Here is a 14,260-nt window from a genome sequence, read left to right on the forward strand (position 1 = left end):
GACATCATAATGGAATTTTGCATTATGACATCATAATGGAATGTTACATTATGACATCATAATGGAATTTTTTATTATGACATCATAATGGAATTTTGCATTATGACATCATAATGGAATTTTGCATTATGACATCATAATGGAATGTTACATTATGACATCATCATGGAATTTTGCATTATGACATCATAATGGAATTTTGCATTATGACATCATAATGGAATGTTGCATTATGACATCATAATGGAATTTTGCATTATGACATCATAATGGGATTTTACATTATGACATCATAATGGAATTTTGCATTATGACATCATAATGGAATTTTACATTATGACATCATAATGGAATTTTGCATTATGACATCATAATGGAATTTTGCATTATGACATCATAATGGAATGTTACATTATGACATCATCATGGAATTTTGCATTATGACATCATAATGGAATTTCACATTATGACATCATAATGGAATTTCACATTATGACATCATAATGGAATTTTGCATTATGACATCATAATGGAATTTTTCATTATGACATCATAATGGAATTTTACATTATGACATCATAATGGAACTTTGCATTATGACATCATAATGGAATTTTGCATTATGACATCATAATGGAATGATACATTATGACATCATAATGGAATTTTGCATTATGACATCATAATGGAATTTTACAGTATGACATCATAATGGAATTTTGCATTATGACATCATAATGGAATTTTTAATTATGACATCATAATGGAATTTTACATTATGACATCATAATGGAATTTTGCATTATGACATCATAATAGAATTTTGCATTATGACATCATAATGGAATTTTTCATTATGACATCATAATGGAATTTTACATTATGACATCATAATGGAATTTTGCATTATGACATCATAATGGAATGTTGCATTATGACATCATAATGGAATTTTGCATTATGACATCATAATGGGATTTTACATTATGACATCATAATGGAATTTTGCATTATGACATCATAATGGAATTTTACATTATGACATCATAATGGAATTTTGCATTATGACATCATAATGGAATTTTGCATTATGACATCATAATGGAATGTTACATTATGACATCATCATGGAATTTTGCATTATGACATCATAATGGAATTTCACATTATGACATCATAATGGAATTTTGCATTATGACATCATAATGGAATGTTACATTATGACATCATAATGGCATTTTGCATTATGACATCATAATGGAATTTTGCATTATGACATCATAATGGAATGTTACATTATGACATCATAATGGAATTTTGCATTATGACATCATAATGGGATTTTACATTATGACATCATAATGGAATTTTGCATTATGACATCATAATGGAATTTTGCATTATTACATCATAATGGAATGTTACATTATGACATCATAATGGAATTTTGCATTATGACATCATAATGGAATGTTACATTATGACATCATAATGGAATTTTGCATTATGACATCATAATGGAATGTTACATTATGACATCATAATGGAGTTTTGCATTATGACATCATAATGGAATTTTACATTATGACATCATAATGGAATTTTGCATTATGACATCATAATGTAATTTTGCATTATGACATCATAATGGAATGTTACATTATGACATCATGATGGAATTTTGCATTATGACATCATAATGGGATTTTGCATTATGACATCATAATGGAATTTTGCATTATGACATCATAATGGAATTTTACAGTATGACATCATAATGGAATTTTGCATTATGACATCATAATGGAATTTTTCATTATGACATCATAATGGAATTTTACATTATGACATCATAATGGAATTTTACATTATGACATCATAATGGAATGTTACATTATGACATCATAATGGAATTTTGCATTATGACATCATAATGGGATTTTACATTATGACATCATAATGGAATTTTGCATTATGACATCATAATGGAATTTTGCATTATGACATCATAATGGAATTTTGCATTATGACATCATAATAGAATTTTGCATTATGACATCATAATAGAATTTTTCATTATGACATCATAATGGAATTTTACATTATGACATCATAATGGAATTTTGCATTATGACATCATAATGGAATTTTGCATTATGACATCATAATGGAATGTTGCATTATGACATCATAATGGAATTTTGCATTATGACATCATAATGGGATTTTACATTATGACATCATCATGGAATTTTGCATTATGACATCATAATGGAATTTTACATTATGACATCATAATGGAATTTTGCATTATGACATCATAATGGAATTTTGCATTATGACATCATAATGGAATGTTACATTATGACATCATCATGGAATTTTGCATTATGACATCATAATGGAATTTCACATTATGACATCATAATGGAATTTTGCATTATGACATCATATTGGAATTTTGCATTATGACATCATAATGGAATGTTACATTATGACATCATAATGGAATTTTGCATTATGACATCATAATGGAATTTTACAGTATGACATCATAATGGAATTTTGCATTATGACATCATAATGGAATTTTTCATTATGACATCATAATGGAATTTTACATTATGACATCATAATGGAACTTTGCATTATGACATCATAATGGAATTTTGCATTATGACATCATAATGGAATGATACATTATGACATCATAATGGAATTTTGCATTATGACATCATAATGGAATTTTACAGTATGACATCATAATGGAATTTTGCATTATGACATCATAATGGAATTTTTAATTATGACATCATAATGGAATTTTACATTATGACATCATAATGGAATTTTGCATTATGACATCATAATAGAATTTTGCATTATGACATCATAATGGAATTTTTCATTATGACATCATAATGGAATTTTACATTATGACATCATAATGGAATTTTGCATTATGACATCATAATGGAATGTTGCATTATGACATCATAATGGAATTTTGCATTATGACATCATAATGGGATTTTACATTATGACATCATAATGGAATTTTGCATTATGACATCATAATGGAATTTTACATTATGACATCATAATGGAATTTTGCATTATGACATCATAATGGAATTTTGCATTATGACATCATAATGGAATGTTACATTATGACATCATCATGGAATTTTGCATTATGACATCATAATGGAATTTCACATTATGACATCATAATGGAATTTTGCATTATGACATCATAATGGAATGTTACATTATGACATCATAATGGCATTTTGCATTATGACATCATAATGGAATTTTGCATTATGACATCATAATGGAATGTTACATTATGACATCATAATGGAATTTTGCATTATGACATCATAATGGGATTTTACATTATGACATCATAATGGAATTTTGCATTATGACATCATAATGGAATTTTGCATTATTACATCATAATGGAATGTTACATTATGACATCATAATGGAATTTTGCATTATGACATCATAATGGAATGTTACATTATGACATCATAATGGAATTTTGCATTATGACATCATAATGGAATGTTACATTATGACATCATAATGGAGTTTTGCATTATGACATCATAATGGAATTTTACATTATGACATCATAATGGAATTTTGCATTATGACATCATAATGGAATTTTGCATTATGACATCATAATGGAATGTTACATTATGACATCATAATGGAATTTTGCATTATGACATCATAATGGAATGTTACATTATGACATCATAATGGAATGTTACATTATGACATCATAATGGAATTTTGCATTATGACATCATAATGGAATTTTGCATTATGACATCATAATGGAATGTTACATTATGACGTCATAATGGCATTTTGCATTATGACATCATAATGGAATTTTGCATTAAGACATCATAATGGAATGTTACATTATGACATCATAATAAAATTTTGCATTATGACATCATAATGGAATGATACATTATGACATCATAATGGAATTTTTCATTATGACATCATAATGGGATTTTACATTATGACATCATAATGGAATTTTGCATTATGACATCATAATGGAATTTTACATTATGACATCATAATGGAATTTTACATTATGACATCATAATGGAATGTTACATTATGACATCATAATGGAATTTTGCATTATGACATCATAATGGAATGTTACATTATGACATCATAATGGAATGTTACATTATGACATCATAATGGAATTTTGCATTATGACATCATAATGGAATTTTGCATTATGACATCATAATGGAATGTTACATTATGACGTCATAATGGCATTTTGCATTATGACATCATAATGGAATTTTGCATTAAGACATCATAATGGAATGTTACATTATGACATCATAATAAAATTTTGCATTATGACATCATAATGGAATGATACATTATGACATCATAATGGAATTTTTCATTATGACATCATAATGGGATTTTACATTATGACATCATAATGGAATTTTGCATTATGACATCATAATGGAATTTTACATTATGACATCATAATGGAATTTTACATTATGACATCATAATGGAATTTTGCATTATGACATCATAATGGAATTTTGCATTATGACATCATAATGGAATGTTACATTATGACATCATAATGGAATTTTTTATTATGACATCATAATGGAATTTTGCATTATGACATCATAATGGAATTTTGCATTATGACATCATAATGGAATGTTACATTATGACGTCATAATGGCATTTTGCATTATGACATCATAATGGAATTTTGCATTATGACATCATAATGGAATGTTACATTATGATGTCATAATGGAATTTTGCATTATGACATCATAATGGAATTTTACATTATGACATCATAATGGAATTTTGCATTATGACATCATAATGGAATTTTGCATTATGACATCATAATGGAATTTTACATTATGACATCATAATGGAATTTTGCATTATGACATCATAATGGAATTTTGCATTATGACATCATAATGGAATTTTGCATTATGACATCATAATGGAATTTTGCATTATGACATCATAATGGAATGTTACATTATGACATCATAATGGAATTTTTTATTATGACATCATAATGGAATTTTGCATTATGACATCATAATGGAATTTTGCATTATGACATCATAATGGATTTTTGCATTATGACATCATAATGGAATGTTACATTATGACGTCATAATGGCATTTTGCATTATGACATCATAATGGAATTTTACATTATGACATCATAATGGAATTTTGCATTATGACATCATAATGGAATGTTACATTATGACATCATAATGGAATTTTGCATTATGACATCATAATGGAATGTTACATTATGACATCATAATGGAATTTTGCATTATGACATCATAATGGAATGTTACATTATGACATCATAATGGCATTTTGCATTATGACATCATAATGGAATTTTGCATTATGACATCATAATGGAATGTTACATTATGACATCATAATGGAATTTTGCATGATGACATCATAATGGGATTTTACATTATGACATCATAATGGAATTTTGCATTATGACATCATAATGGAATTTTGCATTATGACATCATAATGGAATTTTGCATTATGACATCATAATGGAATTTTGCATTATGACATCATAATGGAATTTTGCATTATGACATCATAATGGAATTTTGCATTATGACATCATAATGGAATTTTGCATTATGACATCATAATGGAATTTTGCATTATGCCATCATAATGGAATTTTGCATTATGACATTATAATGGAATTTTACATTATGACATCATAATGGAATGTTACATTATGACATCATAATGGAATTTTGCATTATGACATCATAATGGAATTTAAATTATGAGCTCATAATGGAATTTGGCATTATGACATCATAATGGAATGATACATTATGACATCATAATGGAATTTTGCATTTTGACATCATAATGGAATGTTACATTATGACATCATAATGGAATTTTGCATTATGACATCATAATGGAATTTTGCATTATGACATCATAATGGGATTTTACATTATGACATCATAATGGAATTTTGCATTATGACATCATAATGGAATTTTGCATTATGACATCATAATGGAATTTTGCATTATGACATCATAATGGAATTTTGCATTATGACATCATAATGGAATTTTACATTATGACATCATAATGGAATTTTGCATTATGACATCATAATGGAATTTTGCATTATGACATCATAATGGAATGTTACATTATGACATCATAATGGAATTTTGCATTATGACATCATAATGGAATGTTACATTATGACATCATAATAGAATTTTGCATTATGACATCATAATGGAATGTTGCATTATGACATCATAATGGAATTTTACATTATGACATCATAATGGAATATTGCATTATGACATCATAATGGAATGTTACATTATGACATCATAATGGAATGTTACATTATGACGTCATAATGGCATTTTGCATTATGACATCATAATGGAATTTTGCATTAAGACATCATAATGGAATGTTACATTATGACATCATAATAAAATTTTGCATTATGACATCATAATGGAATGATACATTATGACATCATAATGGAATTTTTCATTATGACATCATAATGGGATTTTACATTATGACATCATAATGGAATTTTGCATTATGACATCATAATGGAATTTTACATTATGACATCATAATGGAATTTTACATTATGACATCATAATGGAATTTTGCATTATGACATCATAATGGAATTTTGCATTATGACATCATAATGGAATGTTACATTATGACATCATAATGGAATTTTTTATTATGACATCATAATGGAATTTTGCATTATGACATCATAATGGAATTTTGCATTATGACATCATAATGGAATGTTACATTATGACGTCATAATGGCATTTTGCATTATGACATCATAATGGAATTTTGCATTATGACATCATAATGGAATGTTACATTATGATGTCATAATGGAATTTTGCATTATGACATCATAATGGAATTTTACATTATGACATCATAATGGAATTTTGCATTATGACATCATAATGGAATTTTGCATTATGACATCATAATGGAATTTTACATTATGACGTCATAATGGCATTTTGCATTATGACATCATAATGGAATTTTGCATTATGACATCATAATGGAATGTTACATTATGACGTCATAATGGAATTTTGCATTATGACATCATAATGGAATTTTACATTATGACATCATAATGGAATTTTGCATTATGACATCATAATGGAATTTTGCATTATGACATCATAATGGAATTTTGCATTATGACATCATAATGGAATGTTACATTATGACATCATAATGGAATTTTGCATTATGACATCATAATGGAATGTTACATTATGACATCATAATAGAATTTTGCATTATGACATCATAATGGAATTTTGCATTATGACATCATAATGGAATGTTACATTATGACATCATAATGGAATTTTGCATTATGACATCATAATGGAATGTTACATTATGACATCATAATGGCATTTTGCATTATGACATCATAATGGAATTTTGCATTATGACATCATAATGGAATGTTACATTATGACATCATAATGGAATTTTGCATTATGACATCATAATGGGATTTTACATTATGACATCATAATGGAATTTTGCATTATGACATCATAATGGAATTTTGCATTATGACATCATAATGGAATTTTGCATTATGACATCATAATGGAATTTTGCATTATGACATCATAATGGAATTTTACATTATGACATCATAATGGAATTTTGCATTATGACATCATAATGGAATTTTGCATTATGACATCATAATGGAATGTTACATTATGACATCATAATGGAATTTTGCATTATGACATCATAATGGAATGTTACATTATGACATAATAATAGAATTTTGCATTATGACATCATAATGGAATGTTGCATTATGACATCATAATGGAATTTTACATTATGACATCATAATGGAATATTGCATTATGACATCATAATGGAATTTTGCATTATGACATCATAATGGAATGTTGCATTATGACATCATAATGGAATTTTACATTATGACATCATAATGGAATATTGCATTATGACATCATAATGGAATGTTACATTATGACATCATAATGGAATTTTGCATTATGACATCATAATGGAATGTTACATTATGACATCATAATGGAATTTTGCATTATGACATCATAATGGAATGTTGCATTATGACATCATAATGGAATTTTGCATTATGACATCATAATGGAATGTTGCATTATGACATCATAATGGAATTTTACATTATGACATCATAATGGAATTTTGCATTATGACATCATAATGGAATTTTGCATTATGACATCATAATGGAATTTTGCATTATGACATCATAATGGAATTTTACAGTATGACATCATAATGGAATTTTGCATTATGACATCATAATGGAATTTTTAATTATGACATCATAATGGAATTTTACATTATGACATCATAATGGAATTTTGCATTATGACATCATAATGGAATGTTACATTATGACATCATAATGGAATTTTGCATTATGACATCATAATGGAATGTTACATTATGACATCATAATAGAATTTTGCATTATGACATCATAATGGAATTTTGCATTATGACATCATAATGGAATGTTACATTATGACATCATAATGGAATTTTGCATTATGACATCATAATGGAATGTTACATTATGACATCATAATGGCATTTTGCATTATGACATCATAATGGAATTTTGCATTATGACATCATAATGGAATGTTACATTATGACATCATAATGGAATTTTGCATTATGACATCATAATGGGATTTTACATTATGACATCATAATGGAATTTTGCATTATGACATCATAATGGAATTTTGCATTATGACATCATAATGGAATTTTGCATTATGACATCATAATGGAATTTTGCATTATGACATCATAATGGAATTTTACATTATGACATCATAATGGAATTTTGCATTATGACATCATAATGGAATTTTGCATTATGACATCATAATGGAATGTTACATTATGACATCATAATGGAATTTTGCATTATGACATCATAATGGAATGTTACATTATGACATCATAATAGAATTTTGCATTATGACATCATAATGGAATGTTGCATTATGACATCATAATGGAATTTTACATTATGACATCATAATGGAATATTGCATTATGACATCATAATGGAATTTTGCATTATGACATCATAATGGAATGTTGCATTATGACATCATAATGGAATTTTACATTATGACATCATAATGGAATATTGCATTATGACATCATAATGGAATGTTACATTATGACATCATAATGGAATTTTGCATTATGACATCATAATGGAATGTTACATTATGACATCATAATGGAATTTTGCATTATGACATCATAATGGAATGTTGCATTATGACATCATAATGGAATTTTGCATTATGACATCATAATGGAATGTTGCATTATGACATCATAATGGAATTTTACATTATGACATCATAATGGAATTTTGCATTATGACATCATAATGGAATTTTGCATTATGACATCATAATGGAATTTTGCATTATGACATCATAATGGAATTTTACAGTATGACATCATAATGGAATTTTGCATTATGACATCATAATGGAATTTTTAATTATGACATCATAATGGAATTTTACATTATGACATCATAATGGAATTTTGCATCATGACATCATAATGGAATTTTTCATTATGACATCATAATGGAATTTTACATTATGACATCATAATGGAGCTTTGCATTATGACATCATAATGGAATTTTGCATTATGACATCATAATGGAATGATACATTATGACATCATAATGGAATTTTTCATTATGACATCATAATGGGATTTTACATTATGACATCATAATGGAATTTTGCATTATGACATCATAATGGAATTTTGCATTATGACATCATAATGGAATGTTACATTATGACGTCATAATGGCATTTTGCATTATGACATCATAATGGAATTTTGCATTAAGACATCATAATGGAATGTTACATTATGACATCATAATAAAATTTTGCATTATGACATCATAATGGAATGATACATTATGACATCATAATGGAATTTTTCATTATGACATCATAATGGGATTTTACATTATGACATCATAATGGAATTTTGCATTATGACATCATAATGGAATTTTACATTATGACATCATAATGGAATTTTACATTATGACATCATAATGGAATTTTGCATTATGACATCATAATGGAATTTTGCATTATGACATCATAATGGAATGTTACATTATGACATCATAATGGAATTTTTTATTATGACATCATAATGGAATTTTGCATTATGACATCATAATGGAATTTTGCATTATGACATCATAATGGAATGTTACATTATGACGTCATAATGGCATTTTGCATTATGACATCATAATGGAATTTTGCATTATGACATCATAATGGAATGTTACATTATGATGTCATAATGGAATTTTGCATTATGACATCATAATGGAATTTTACATTATGACGTCATAATGGAATTTTGCATTATGACATCATAATGGAATTTTGCATTATGACATCATAATGGAATTTTACATTATGACATCATAATGGAATTTTGCATTATGACATCATAATGGAATTTTGCATTATGACATCATAATGGAATGTTACATTATGACATCATAATGGAATTTTGCATTATGACATCATAATGGAATGTTACATTATGACATCATAATAGAATTTTGCATTATGACATCATAATGGAATTTACATTATGACATCATAATGGAATTTTACATTATGACATCATAATGGAATTTTGCATTATGACATCATAATGGAATGTTACATTATGACATCATAATGGAATTTTGCATTATGACATCATAATGGAATGTTACATTATGACATCATAATGGAATTTTGCATTATGACATCATAATGGAATGTTACATTATGACATCATAATGGCATTTTGCATTATGACATCATAATGGAATTTTGCATTATGACATCATAATGGAATGTTACATTATGACATCATAATGGAATTTTGCATTATGACATCATAATGGGATTTTACATTATGACATCATAATGGAATTTTGCATTATGACATCATAATGGAATTTTGCATTATGACATCATAATGGAATTTTGCATTATGACATCATAATGGAATTTTGCATTATGACATCATAATGGAATTTTACATTATGACATCATAATGGAATTTTGCATTATGACATCATAATGGAATTTTGCATTATGACATCATAATGGAATGTTACATTATGACATCATAATGGAATTTTGCATTATGACATCATAATGGAATGTTACATTATGACATCATAATGGAATTTTGCATTATGACATCATAATGGAATGTTACATTATGACATCATAATAGAATTTTGCATTATGACATCATAATGGAATTTACATTATGACATCATAATGGAATTTTGCATTATGACATCATAATGGAATGTTACATTATGACATCATAATGGAATTTTGCATTATGACATCATAATGGAATGTTGCATTATGACATCATAATGGAATTTTGCATTATGACATCATAATGGAATTTTGCATTATGACATCATAATGGAATGTTACATTATGACATCATAATGGCATTTTGCATTATGACATCATAATGGAATTTTGCATTATGACATCATAATGGAATGTTACATTATGACATCATAATGGAATTTTGCATTATGACATCATAATGGGATTTTACATTATGACATCATAATGGAATTTTGCATTATGACATCATAATGGAATTTTGCATTATGACATCATAATGGAATTTTGCATTATGACATCATAATGGAATTTTGCATTATGACATCATAATGGAATTTTACATTATGACATCATAATGGAATTTTGCATTATGACATCATAATGGAATTTTGCATTATGACATCATAATGGAATGTTACATTATGACATCATAATGGAATTTTGCATTATGACATCATAATGGAATGTTACATTATGACATCATAATAGAATTTTGCATTATGACATCATAATGGAATGTTGCATTATGACATCATAATGGAATTTTACATTATGACATCATAATGGAATATTGCATTATGACATCATAATGGAATGTTACATTATGACATCATAATGGAATTTTGCATTATGACATCATAATGGAATGTTACATTATGACATCATAATGGAATTTTGCATTATGACATCATAATGGAATGTTGCATTATGACATCATAATGGAATTTTGCATTATGACATCATAATGGAATGTTGCATTATGACATCATAATGGAATTTTACATTATGACATCATAATGGAATGTTGCATTATGACATCATAATGGAATTTTGCATTATGACATCATAATGGAATTTTGCATTATGACATCATAATGGAATTTTGCATTATGACATCATAATGGAATTTTGCATTATGACATCATAATGGAATGTTACATTATGACATCATAATGGAATTTTGCATTATGACATCATAATGGAAGGTTGCATTATGACATCATAATGGAATTTTGCATTATGACATCATAATGGAATTTTGCATTATGACATCATAATGGAATGTTACATTATGACGTAATAATGGCATTTTGCATTATGACATCATAATGGAATTTTGCATTAAGACATCATAATGGAATGTTACATTATGACATCATAATAAAATTTTGCATTATGACATCATAATGGAATGATACATTATGACATCATAATGGAATTTTTCATTATGACATCATAATGGGATTTTACATTATGACATCATAATGGAATTTTGCATTATGACATCATAATGGAATTTTACATTATGACATCATAATGGAATTTTACATTATGACATCATAATGGAATTTTGCATTATGACATCATAATGGAATTTTGCATTATGACATCATAATGGAATGTTACATTATGACATCATAATGGAATTTTTTATTATGACATCATAATGGAATTTTGCATTATGACATCATAATGGAATTTTGCATTATGACATCATAATGGAATTTTGCATTATGACATCATAATGGAATTTTGCATCATGACATCATAATGGAATGTTACATTATGACGTCATAATGGCATTTTGCATTATGACATCATAATGGAATTTTGCATTATGACATCATAATGGAATGTTACATTATGATGTCATAATGGAATTTTGCATTATGACATCATAATGGAATTTTACATTATGACATCATAATGGAATTTTGCATTATGACATCATAATGGAATTTTACATTATGACATCATAATGTTATTTTGCATTATGACATCATAATGGAATTTTGCATTATGACATCATAATGGAATGTTACATTATGACATCATAATGGAATTTTGCATTATGACATCATAATGGAATGTTACATTATGACATCATAATAGAATTTTGCATTATGACATCATAATGGAATTTACATTATGACATCATAATGGAATTTTACATTATGACATCATAATGGAATTTTGCATTATGACATCATAATGGAATGTTACATTATGACATCATAATGGAATTTTGCATTATGACATCATAATGGAATGTTACATTATGACATCATAATGGAATTTTGCATTATGACATCATAATGGAATGTTACATTATGACATCATAATGGCATTTTGCATTATGACATCATAATGGAATTTTGCATTATGACATCATAATGGAATGTTACATTATGACATCATAATGGAATTTTGCATTATGACATCATAATGGGATTTTACATTATGACATCATAATGGAATTTTGCATTATGACATCATAATGGAATTTTGCATTATGACATCATAATGGAATGTTACATTATGACATCATAATGGAATGTTACATTATGACATCATAATGGAATTTTGCATTTTGACATCATAATGGAATGTTACATTATGACATCATAATGGAATTTTGCATTATGACATCATAATGGAATGTTACATTATGACGTCATAATGGCATTTTGCATTATGACATCATAATGGAATTTTGCATTATGACATCATAATGGAATGTTACATTATGACGTCATAATGGAATTTTGCATTATGACATCATAATGGAATTTTACATTATGACATCATAATGGAAT

The sequence above is a fragment of the Eleutherodactylus coqui genome, chromosome 8, assembly GCF_035609145.1.
Source record: "Eleutherodactylus coqui strain aEleCoq1 chromosome 8, aEleCoq1.hap1, whole genome shotgun sequence".
Lineage (NCBI taxonomy): Eukaryota > Metazoa > Chordata > Amphibia > Anura > Eleutherodactylidae > Eleutherodactylus > Eleutherodactylus coqui.